Raw genomic sequence first — 13542 nt, 5'->3', positions numbered from 1 at the left:
ATTGAGTTGATGGGTACAGTCAAGCTCTTGCTTAGAGGAAAATTGCTCCAATCAAAATCCACCTACAGGGTAGAGTATGGAGTTATCACAGTCAGCCTTGTCCTCTTCCTCAGTTTTGCCCCATGGCCTCACACTTCTCTTTTTATTCTTATTAAACTAGAATTATACTCACTTACTCATAAAGACATGGACGGTTGTGGGCACCACAGCAGAGTGGTTGTTGCTCTTGTGCTGTATACACATCAAACTGAAGGGCACTCAGATGTCTACACAAAAAGCTGTGTAAGAGCCATTTAATCTTCTTACGTCTTGCAGCCATGTTGAGAACAAAAAGTAAAATGAGGCTATAAGGTGCAATCCTAAAACTGAAGTATACAGAGCAGCTGAAACATGGCAAAAAAGTTGACTCTTGCAACATGCGTTTGTGTGCTCCTGCTTGTGTCTGGCCAGAAAGTGAGACCAATAAATATATAAATAATTGCACTGCTGTTATTACTATAATCCTCACCACTACTGTACCTTGCGATTACAACTACAAGAGATCCATCTAATAGTAGTAGAATAGTTGGGCCCAATAGTCAGCCCATGTCGCCAACAGGGATATGGGGGTTGCAGTTTTGGCTCAAGAACAGCAAGGGTGCACAGTGTTCCATGTTGGGTGAACAATATGTTTAATAATTTTCTCTGTCTCTAAAGATTATCACAATTTCAGTGCTGTTTGCCATGTTTTGCATTGCTCTCTGTGGAGTGTAGATATTTGAGATATACTGCCAGACCGCTATAAGTGGAGGCCAGCCCAGTGGGTTTATCCCACATAAAACCAATTTCTTAGCTGAGAGTAAACCTTGCTAATCCACCTTTGCCAATCACCCGGCCCCAGAAAGTTTTATTGGAGATTTCTTGAACTTTTATTGAAATATAAAGTGACAGTGTGCAAGGGTAAAAGACAGATGTCTGTAGGGATGGTGGTTTGAACTCAGGGCCAGTGTTCTGATATTAAATGTCAGCATCTCTCAACTGCTGCCACTTCTTCCTCACTTATAATGTATTTAGATCCACTTTTCAAACTGCAGTAATAACTCCAAACCACATACGTTGTTGTGTTGTTTCTCTGCTGAGTCGGTGAAAATAACTTTGTGGTCACAGTTAACAGAAACTCACACTATAATGACCTCAGCCACTGGCAGCTCTCCACGGACCTTTCACTGGGTGCCAACAACACAACTCAAAAGGCCACAAAAGGCAAAAGAGACACCCGAACAAACCTCTGCTTCTTTGACACTCTTCGCATCTCCTGAAAAACAGAGCAGCTCTGTGTTCAATGTGAATATCTGACAGGTTATTATCCCATTAGATGGGCTTCATTTACAATCCAGATAATATAGGAAAGCTCAAGAGACAGCCTATTATTGGTCACGGTTACTTGCCTGAATATTTTTTTGCCAACAGGCAATCAAAATTATTTTTGGTTTGGCATCAGAAAAGCACTGAATGAATTCATCAGACTGTTGTGTCTTGTGTTTATGTGGGTAGAAAAAATATATACTTTCATGGTTCAAAAAGGCATTTAGCTGAACATTGCCCATCAACTGATTCACAAACTTCACGCTTTTGATAAACATGTTCACCAGTACCTTAGGTACCATAGGCTTATATATTTTTTTAGGACCAGAAATATTGAGATTTTACAGTCCTGTAACTTAATTGCACTACTTACATAGTAAATGGTGTTTGGCCATAAATCATATTCTCATAAATCATTTTTAAGCCATATAAAATGAGACCACTGCGTGCATTACCATCACCCCGAGGTCATTTCACATTCAGCATAAGCATAATGGTCTTCCTGTATTGAATGTTTGGAGACTCTGTCAGCACTAAGCTAATCGCTCCATCGTGTAATGCGTATGTGAGGCATGAGGTGGGAATGTAAAACACGATGAAGAGCATGGATGTTTCTTGGGTGCCGTGTATCAACAGATCCCTGAAATGTGTTTTGACATGGCTACAAGACGATGAAAACTCAAAGTCCTGAATGTTACATGAATCTGGAAATGAGAAACGTCTGTAGGGGGCTTAATTCCAGGTCAGTGGATGAAAGCGTATAAACACGTATAAAGTCACATGTAACTGCTTGATTTTTGTGTACAAGTTTCTGATAATTATAAATGCATTAGTCTTTTGAGTTCAAAGGGAGTTGAGTCAGTAATAGGTCATGTTATTCATAAATTTTCAAAGGTTACTCCCTTAAAAGGCATTATATATGGATATAAGTATGTAGGTTAAATATTTCAAGGCATTAGTAATAAAAAATCACTTATACTGTTAAAAATGTAGTTTATAAACTCATGACAACAGGTAAAGTGTCTAATACATCAATAAGCCAGCAGTAAAAGAAAGGATACACGTGAATAAGAAACCAAAACATTTATCTGGGAGGGTTTCTGGGAAATGGACAGAACTAAAAAGGAAAAAAATCACGTGTGGCGATGATGGATGATTAAGATCAGCAACAGCCTGGAATTCAAAAAGTTTGCTTAAATTCATTCAGTGCAACTCCAAATCTGTTACAACGGGTGCATTAAAGGGAAGGTTCAGTTTTATTAAATGACACCTGCCTTGTGGTGCACAAAGCACCAAAACAAGACATTTAAAAGCTCAGCATCAATATATATATATATTTTTTTGTTTTGTTTTGTTTTGTTTTTTTGTTTGTTTTGTTTCGTTTTATTTTGCTTTTCAAAGAAATGACCCAGTCACTCGGCTGTGAGGAGTTTCTTACAGGAATTTTGGTCTTTCTACTGAATTACATTCAAATATATCTAACAAATGTATCACTGTGCTCAATGAAGGGTGCATCTGCCTGTGAGAGACTCATCTCATACTCATTACAGCGTGACAGAATGTAAACATAAACCCTCCCATGAGATGTAATATTATCTAGCCACATGCTTCCTTTGGTATACTGATGTAATACAGATGTAGTTCCATTATATTGAAAAGAAGGCAGAAATTTCTACAGTCAATATTAAAACTAGGCAACTCACATCAAAACAGTCTAGATGGATGAAGGACTACTGACCAGATATGTACATCTGACTTTTGTCCAGGATGACTTTCTGACAGAACCAGATGAGTTAACTGATACCGCTGTCATATCTGTTTGCAAACCGTGAAGACTGTAGCCAAATAAAAACAGTCTGGCTCTGTCTAAAATGAAATACTTAAACCAACAAAACTGGGAATCAAACAAAATATAAATATCAAGTTTTAGGCAACAAGTTTTAGATTTGGGAAGCTGATTTCCTCACCTGTGGACTGGGCCAGATTAGCTATTTTCTAGTTTCTAGTCTTAATGTTAATCTACGCTAAGAAGCAGCAGCCTCAGAGGCTGAAAAAGGAAGCCAATAAAAATTATAAACAATTGCAGTTCCTTAAGTGGCCATTTGAAGCTGGATCCAAAAGTACGTCAGTAATGTGGACAGTATTGAGGTTTCTCACATGACTTCGTGTGCACATTGCTCAACAGTTGTCCCCGATATTGGACGTGATACAGCCACCAGTTATTAGGGAAAAATGTTTATTCCCAGACTGGGCAGCTGTGGTTCCTGAGGGGTCACTTACTGATCTGTAGACCTGCGTGATTGAGGCTTTGGCAATCATTTTCCCAGTGAGTGCCTACCTCCATCAACCACTCACAACCAGTTGGGAAATACTTATTTTTCCTTCACAACTGGTGGTTGCAGAACAGTCTCTAGGCCTGTGTGACTCGGACCTTATTCACTTGATCCTATATTGTCATTATGATTGTCACACATCCAAAACGGATCACATGGTTAGTGGTCACATGTCTGCAAAACCTCAAAAACAGAAGGAAAGGACGTAACTTCCATGTCTGAGAAGTGAAGCCAGCTGAGGTACCTTAAACCTTTTTAAAGCCTTAAACCAGCTTTTAAAAAACCTCTTTCAAAAAAGATTGGCACTCCTAAAGAAGTCAATGGAAAAACCTCACTTGACCTCACTTGACTTGAGTTCAGTCACTCGTTTGGATGATACTGAATAAAATGTTAAGTCTATTTTGTAAAATTTTGTTTATTTTTGGTATGAGAAAGGAGGATTATCTGGGGTATGCTCATTGGCTAATGACTCCTGATTGACAAGTCACTATCCAGCATGTGTGTGATTTCACAGTCAGATCCATCCTTACTCATCTCGTGTGGCTGTGAAACACCAAGATGGTGACGGTGAAAATTCTCATCTCAAGGCTTCAAAACAGTCATTTAAAAACTAACGGTTGATGTCACTGCAGCCACGCCCCTCTTTTATACCATCTATAGTCCATCACTATAGACTCTAGTGTTAATATGCCAACATTTACAGCAGTAAAAAGCATGATTACAGCTCTCCATAATAACTACACAAAGGGTTATTTTTTAATAATTCAGCATTTTACTTTTTTACTTTTTAGATTTAAAGTTTGGAATGTGGCCACTTTAACTGGGAGGTGAGTGTATGCGTTTCAACTGTGCTTTTGATAGAATTATTTGAAAAATTGTATTAATTACATCAGCTGAGTGAGTCACATTTGGTGAGCAAAATGAAAGTATTTTATTAGCCAATTATGACACAATTAATTAGTACTAAGTAGGGTGACCAGATTGCATAGCATTTTTATTCCTTATCCACCTGTCCTGTCTTGAGACACATTTTGACAGGCTCTGCAGAACATGCACTTTTTAAATCTGGTTTTGACCCAATGCATGTGAAAAGGCGTTTTATTATTTTCAAATGAGGTTTAGCCTGTCTAATGCCATGCTCATCAGGGAAAGTTACCAAAAAGTTGCAAACTTTGCAGATTTTGGTGAATATGACGGAAACTAACAAAGAAAATGCAGCTGAGAAATAGAGTTTGTGTCTTTTTTTTTTTTTTTTACTAGACTCACTGTATTCATCAGTTTCACACAGGAGAAAATATGGTGTGAAATGACAGAATATACGTGTGTTATAATTGGCTAAAAATTGCTGAAATTGTCAACTATGGCTCAAAAAGGTATGCCAGTCTATGGATACAACCCTACTGAAACCCAAAGACTGTTACCAGGCAGAGCAGCAGCTGAGATAACAGTGAATGGGGAATTAAAGACTATTGCAGAAGAAGAAACTTTTATTGCATTTACTCAACAAGAGTTTCTAAAAGTTGCATTTAAATATATTTGACTAACTCCCAGCATTGTTAACATGCCCCACTTTGTCCCACACAAACACTGTGTTTGTCTCACATAACTGTATGTGCACATTGTACCTGTACAGCATGCTTGCTTGCATTCGCTGATAACCACCCAAATATGGTTCCAAAAAAACAACATGTTGGTGGTCAAAAAGCTGAAATTAAACTAAATTTAGGGTGGGGCTTCACAGACTAATGGGTGAGGTCATAGCAGCCATGCCACTTCGTGACCGCTGGCTGTAGTTTCAGATTTAGCACTTATGTAGTGGCATCAGTGTTCTCATCTCCAAGTAAGTGAACAAGCCCCCACTTGCTCCTTTTACAGCATATTTTGTACATTTCCTGGTTCCATCAGATTTTATAAATATCCACACATCACACATAGTGTGCAACAGTGAGCACAGGTCACACTGCACTCTGTAAAATACAATATCTGATTGTCTCACCATAACTTACAGCTCTCTTGGCCCACTTACTATATGTACGTTGACACAAGGGGAGTCTTATATATAATAAATTGCAGCCTTCTCTATCCTCTCAAGACCTTTTCTTCAGTGGGGAGACAGATGTTTATGCAGTTGCCATGGCTGAGAGGTGTCCTTTATTGAGGGAGCTTCAGAGGTGTTGCACGATCCACACCACCCTTTCATTAGACGACCCCATTTGAGCTGAAATGCTATTGCCTCACCAGGGTGGGCGCAGTCGTTTGGGAACGATGACACATAGTAAAAAAATATATACAGATTTATTTTCACATAAATTGCCATTTCACCCTAAAACATCCAGGGAGTTATTAGTTTCTGCACATAATGAAAAATAAATATTCTCACAAAATCAGACATCCCATGGAAAATAAAACAGCTGAGCTTCAGTATTTTAGGTTGTGTGTTATCATTCTCATGTGAAGGTTTCCTTCTATGCAAGGTATTATATTCCCTGAAACATAATACACACACAAATATATTTTCTCATAGAAATAAGCATAAACAGACAAACTTGGACTCCAGAGAGGAAGCTGGTTTGAGTTTTTTTCTCTTTCTAAAGTTAGCAGTGCCTGGGATACATCCATAAAAATTCACAAGGACAATGTGTGGCCACATTTAGGTGGGCCATGGCTCTAATTATCAATTAACTGGGTTATTACTCTCTCTAAACTCAGCCAGGGAGCACATATGTGCTGCTATGTGTGCCGGATACATTGATTAAAGCTAATAAAATACAATGCAATGTATCCAGGTTTATTGTTCATTTCATGATATGACATATTTTTGGATACTCACATGAGATTAATTAAAAACATATATATAAAATGTACCGTACAGTGTTAATACCATGCTCTAGGCTACTAGTGAAGCAGAAGAAAATATGCACCTCTTACATGTTGTGCTTGGAGTTGGCCAATAAAATCAGGGGTTTGAGTGCACTGAAATCTTTGAGGTGCAGATCCGGTGCTGCGTCTGGCCCCGTCTCCAAACATTTGTCTTCATCTTCAGGATGACTGCTGGCTCTGGCCTTGCCGCCAGCTCCTCGTAGCTTGTTTGATGATTAAATACATTTTGATTTGCCGGGCCATGTTGTAAACTTCCTGTGTGGTTGCACCGTCAGGTCTGTGTTCCACTCTGCTGCTCCCCAAAGGCCTTGCTTGAACACCATTATTATCCCTGCAAATTAGCCCAGTTAACCTGCCCCTGCTCCAACTCACTCTTTGTTAACCCCTCATTTTTTGCCATGTCTGGACCAGCGACCAAAGGATTTTAGAAGCTACCCACCCCTCCCCCCCATCCTCCCATGGTCCCCAGCTACCCTTGTCCCAGCAGATCCTAACCTCTGTGAATATTAAACACCACAGACTGCAGGAATGCCTCAGCAAAATTGGCAGCAGATGTTGTTGAGGGGATTTGGTTGTGAGGTGTTTTGTCTGCAAACTGAGCTGTAAAACATCGCAGGCCTGACAGGTCCTCTGGTGAGCCTCTAAGGTGAAGCGGCACAAGGGCAATGTAAACCTTAAGTAGCTCTACTGAAGCTCACTGGTGGCTGAACACTCAACCATCCATTTAATGGTCACTTACGAAGGTTTGACAGAAGCTGAAAAAAGAGGTGACTTCAAGTTGGAATACATCAAAGATGAGGAGTTTCTGAGCTGTCCTCCCATTTTAAATAATCTGGATGACACTTCCAAGATTAAACTGGTGGATAACCTACTTAGGAGCACAATATCATCTTAATTTGGTCCATGTTGTTGTCCTTTACATGACACCAAGAGGTTTTTGTCAAGACTTCAGTTCAAGATGTGGAAATCATTTCAACAATGAGATTACATTTTAATGTATGTTAAAATACACTTTTGAAAACCCGCATGTGATCCAGGAATGGAAAATGTTGCTTACCTGCCGGTGATGTCAGCTTGAGAGGAAGCAGGCCTGAGATGCCTGGGTGTCGGGGGAAAAAGATGAATGAATGGTGCGCATAGAAAACAATTTCGTAGTTTGTTCCAAATTCTGAACAAGCCATTGCTCCAGGCTACTGCTGCTGACATAAACTGTGGCACATGTGATTTCTTACTCCCAGCACAAATTATGATAGTTTGGACTACTGGTGCTCTGGCTCCAAGTCCTCAGGGGCACTGGAAGAAAAAAATGGTTTGGGGCCCAAATGAAATAAACAGATTTTAGCAAAAATAAATGTTTTTATAGACTCGATACAAATCATGTAAATGCTGACATGTCTTTATTAAGAACTGTAAAGGACTTGAAAGATGTTCATTGTGATGACAAAGTGACAGATGTTGGTCATACCCTGCATTTTAGCTTTATGAAGTCTTTCAGCATCTTTCAGTTTGTTATTTTGATTTTGGTATCTTTTAGCTTCTTGTTTTGTCCCGTAACTATATTGTTTTGGTTCAGTCTCACTGTTATGATCAGTGTTTTCAGCCAAAAAGCTCTGAAACCCCACAGTACACTACTATGAATGGATGACAGACAAGTTAGCAACAACCTAACTAGCACTAGCTTTTAGCAGATGTAGATATTATACAAGTATTTTCTCCCGGAGACCAAAATAGGAGTATAATGAGAATGAATACTGGACAAACTTTCATTATATTTTCAGAAACATGACTTGAAAGTCAATTGGATTACATAAGCACCTGATCTTTCCCCAGAGTGGACAAAAGCTCAGCTAATGCAGGTTTATTCCATTTTCTTATGCTTTTCCAGTTCAGGGTCACGGTGGAGCTGGAATCTGTCCCAGGTGGAGTAAGTCCTAGACAGTTTATGTATGTCTGTCACAGGGCTAATGGCTCAGTCACAGTAGAGTAAAAATAAGATGGCAACCTCCGTGTGACTATGAAAAATCAATGATTGTCCATGCCATGTCATGTCATTTTGCAGTAAAATTGCTATCCTGCACCAACTGTGCTACTATTTGTGGAGGAGTTTCTGCTTCATATCTATGAGGTTCTGGCTAAACTGTGAATGTAAATACTTAATGTGAATCATGGACCAGATTGCCATCTTTAAAACAGCCATTTCAAAGGCAGTGAGATTACAAGCTAATTGTACACAGTTATCCTAATTTTAGTCACCAACCCCCTAGTGTAACTGTGCAACATAGAGTCAGACAACCATTCACACCTACAGCCAATTTAGAATCACCAAGTAACCTGACATACACGTCCACACAGAAAGGCCCTAGCTAGCCAGTGGATTTGAACCCAGAATTATTTTGCTATCAGGCAACAAGACTAACCACTGCACCACTGTGCTGCCCTAGTATAGGTTTAATAAACTTTAATAAACTCTTTAGTCAGACACTGTAGTATTTTTCTTAATCCAGTTCATTCATGTAGTGTGTTAATGTACACTCACTGCACATTGCAATACGTCATCAACAGAGAAATTCCAGAAAATAATCATTGCTAGCATTAAAGCAGGTGGGAGGACTTATATCACCAACTATGTCATAGATATTTTTTCTCCTAACTGATAAGAAACCATTACAACCAAGATGTAAGTTTCTAGGTGTAGGGTAAGTGCAGGGAGCAGCCCATTTAATGACACGTCAAGCTTAACATGAGAAGTGAATTCAAAAGTGGCCAAGATCCTTGCAGGCCATCTGCCAAGAATTCAATATAGCAAATGCTTGGATCTGTGGAAGCCCTAAGCAGAAAATAAAGTCACTATGCTTAAAAAGATGCTAACATCCTTTATTGGGTATGAAAGCTGCTGCAGAGGAGAATACAAATGCTGGCTGTGCCCCGTAGCCCAGACTTTTATCCGCTTCCATCCAGCACACCCTGTGAAGTTGATTAATTGAACACTTTGGGACAAAAGAGTAACTTTTATCGACTTTGACTGTGACTAACCCACTCTGTGAAGTTAGAGGAAAATTTTTAAAAGCTGCTTTCCTTTATCTCCCAATCACAAGACAAGGCCCTGGGGCGCTAGCCAAGAAATGAAACGTATCAAAAATTAACAGACAGCAAATCAAGATGAAGAGCCTCGTGCTGGTGGTGTTTGCCACCTGCTTTGGGACAGAGGTGAGGGGAGTGTGGGGTAAATGTGGGGTCATGGCTGTCAGCAGCCTCTCAGTTATACAAGCCAAGTGGGACTGCAGATACGAGGAGGGGAGAAACTGCAGTGATGACATGATGAGCGACACGAGGGTTACACAGTCACTATCTTCATTCAGCGCTGCACGGCTTATAAACCCTGTGACGAGCTCTGTCTGTGTGTTTGTGTGTGCAAACATTCCTTTAAGCTGTTTTCTCTCAGGACTCTGTCCTTGTGTTATGCGATGCTCCCACAGTGGAGGCCTGTCCACGACCCCCTATAAAAAGAGAAGGATGCCCACTTCCTTATACCTTCAGGCATGCCAGTCCTGCCTCAAGGGAAAGGAGGCCCCATAATTTATTATTTGTTCCCCTCTTGTTAAGGAGATACTTTCTCAATAGCTCTTTCTCCTTTGTTTATTTTTACTGTTCTTATTTTCTTCCTTGATCCAACCCCGTCTTCTCTTATTTATTTGCTTTCTAAACACCAGATTGGTTTGCTACGTTCAAGCTGCCACAAAGAGACTTTAAAAAATTACTTTTGTCCTTAGTGAGGACAATGTTTATTTGTCTGAGTGAACCTGAAGGGATATGAGTATTTTGGGAATACCTATGTGTAGGTGACAGTTGAGCTGAGCTGTACAAGCTGACCCCGGTTTAAATTACCTCAGGCCTTAATCAGATTCCTCTGCTGCACATTGAAGATATGTCGACCGATACAGCGAGCTCGGGTGTCAAAATTTATCAGCCGAGCTCTGCCACTCTTGATTTAAAGACATTCCTGCACCATGTGAACTTGATTCACACAGCCTATGTTGTATGTAATGATGTCTATCACCAAAATCACACTGAAGCATTCAATCTTACACCAAAGCGACCAAATTCTCATTTATTCCCATCAGTGAATTCTTTGTTTGTTAGTGTTGGTCGGGTTTTTGCAGCTTTCTTGAACCCCCCCATCCAGTGCAATCATCAAGGGGGAAAAAAAGACCAATAAAAAGGCCAAGCCACTCACTGACTGCTGATCCATGACTCAGCTTTGAAAGTCTCCAACTTCAAATCAAATTGTCCAGCTTCAAGCTGGAGAGGTGCCACAACCTGCCCCGGGCCACACAGTGTCACTGACCAGCTTTGAGGGGTTAATGCACATTTTTCTCAGTTGTCAGGGACGTGTGATGGGGGCAAAAGAATACAGAGGAGCACAGAGGTCACAGCTCTCCAAATATCAAGAGCCTTTGAAATACTTAATTGTGTTATAAAAGAAGCTGAAAATACCAGCTGCCCAAATCCAAACACGAAAAGCTCTGGTGGATCTCAATGGGTTTACTGACCTACCCAGGATAATGCTTATTTATTGGTATTTAATCACAGTTAGGTCATCATGAGCTGTGTTTGTTTTCCTACCTATAGAGCATTTTCTTTATTGGTAGGTTTTTCTTATGTTGTATTGTGGATGTTCATTATATTTATTTGACTTATTCTTATTCTTATATGTGAATTTCTGTGTTTTAGCTGTTTTAGGAATGTCTTGTCCATCAATCGATTGATTGATTGACTGATCCCACAGTTGTAAACACTTGCAGCTGCTTCAAATATAGTTCTAATACATATCTGAATTTAAATTTCCTAATTGCTTGGGTCTATAAAACAAACTAAAGTGCAGCAAACAAGATTCCTTTCAACTGTACTGTAATGGCAGAGGATATCTATATTTTTAGGGTCCCACATTTCCCAGTTCAACACTTCATTTTGACCTGATTGAGTTACAATATTTCATTACTCTTCAAATTTTATTTTTTTACTTTTGGGGGGGGGTTGGGGGTGGTGTTAGTGAAACAGCCATACACACCAATGGTTATCAAAATCTTAGCATTTCCCACAATAACTCGTGTCATATTAAGTGCATACAGAGCTGGGTAATGTGTTTTTCAGGTTCTGTTTATACGCTATAAAGCAGGGGAACATGCATCAGGACCCTGGGAACATAGGACCCGTTGTCATGTTCCCATTATGTGCCACATAAATCTGGAGAACGTAGGACCCTGGGAACACAGGAATGACTCATGTTAACTATAGACTGCATAAACACCCATTGATTTTAGCCTGCATTTTGAACCCTCAATGCTGAAGCCATGTTAGGATGAATGGGTGCCATTATCAGCAAATGCTAGCTAGCTTGGTTGCTGGACCTAATTCATAAATTGTATAGGTGTAACACAGAGATGTAATTTAGTGCAAATTAGTGCTAACTAATAAAATACTGGAATTTCACACACTGAAAGATTTGATTGTGGATTTTGTATTTAATTTAATATTTATCTTACTATTTACTATTTTGTTGAGCACCTATAATACTTGCTCTATTACTTTATTTATCACTTACCTTTTTGACTGCAAGAGCAACTGTTAAAGTAGCGCACCGCAATCTCATTGTGTATACTTGTATATGCAATGACAATAAAAGAATCTTGAATCTCAATAGCACAAACATGGCCCAGCCCAGTTCAGTGACTATAATGAGTTGAGGTCAGAAATTTGATCAATCATCAACCAGAGGATGGAGACATGGAAAGAATGGGGGAGGAACTGCATCCGTATCTCGTAGCGTGACATTGAGAGTGAAACATTATGCACTATCAAATGTCTTGTCCAAAAGCCACCCCTCGATGAAGAAATAGTTGTATATATGTTAAAAGCCATTCTCTGAATGCTCACAGGAGGCCATCAGTTTTATTTAAGTCAACAGGCAAACATTCTGCGCCAAAATAAATACATTCTATACACAGTACTGCACAAAGGTATTGAGCCACCCCTCCTTTTTTTTATATTTTGCCAAATAGGTAAATAGGTGTAGTGATTTATTGAAGCATCTCAAAACATACATGGAAATACAGTAAGTAAGGCAAAAAAACAGAGGTTGTACAATTGCACAAGAGTTTGGACAGCCTGAACTCTCATAGGCAACTTTCTTGTCATTTTCTTTGAGTGATCTTCAGGAATAGTTCTCCAGGCTTTTTTAAAGACAGTCAAAGCTCTTCTTTGGATGTTGCCTGCATTTTGTTTCATTCTCTGTCAAGATGATCCTAAAATGCTTTAATAATATTGAGGTCCAGGCATTCCTCAAAGTGGTCAGGTACAAGACTTGACTGAATGAAAATTTTTAATTCCAGTTGGTTTGTGGTTGTTACTGGATTTTGGGTTTTCCACAGGGTCACCAACTGGTCTCTAGGACCATGTGGCTGGGGTTTAAGTTTAGATTATTTAGATTCACCAATACTACAGATTTAACTAGTGGTACTGATCTTAATCATCAGACCAGTACCACAAATTAATAGGATGAAGGATGTATGGAAACAATAACGATGAAAAAAATGTGAGGAACTAGTTCAGTTTTGAGAACTTTCCTTCTCTTCTATTTCTAGGCTTGTTTTCTGGTTTAGTTTGTTTTCTGAATGAAATGATGCTGTGGGATTCTTTTTCTATGAATATTGTGTTTTTCCTCCTTGATTTACTTTCACACAATATTTGCAGATGGAACAACTTTTCAACATATTCTCCATAAAGTCACATTTTACACCCATTTCACATCTGTCCTCCTGGCTCCACATTTCAGCATGAAAATGACTCCATTATCACAAATCATGCTTGTTTTGTCTGAGGAAATGGGTAAGGATGTGTACAGATAACTTTTCCTGTACATAGCAACAATGTACAAGAGCAGGAAAGAGGGTGAATTTCCTAAAATATGGCATGTTAGGGTGTAGTT

Source organism: Archocentrus centrarchus, chromosome 10 (genome assembly GCF_007364275.1).
Source record: "Archocentrus centrarchus isolate MPI-CPG fArcCen1 chromosome 10, fArcCen1, whole genome shotgun sequence".
In the NCBI taxonomy this organism is placed as follows: domain Eukaryota; kingdom Metazoa; phylum Chordata; class Actinopteri; order Cichliformes; family Cichlidae; genus Archocentrus; species Archocentrus centrarchus.
The sequence above is the reverse complement of the archived record's forward strand: the minus strand, read 5'-3'. Positions refer to the sequence as shown.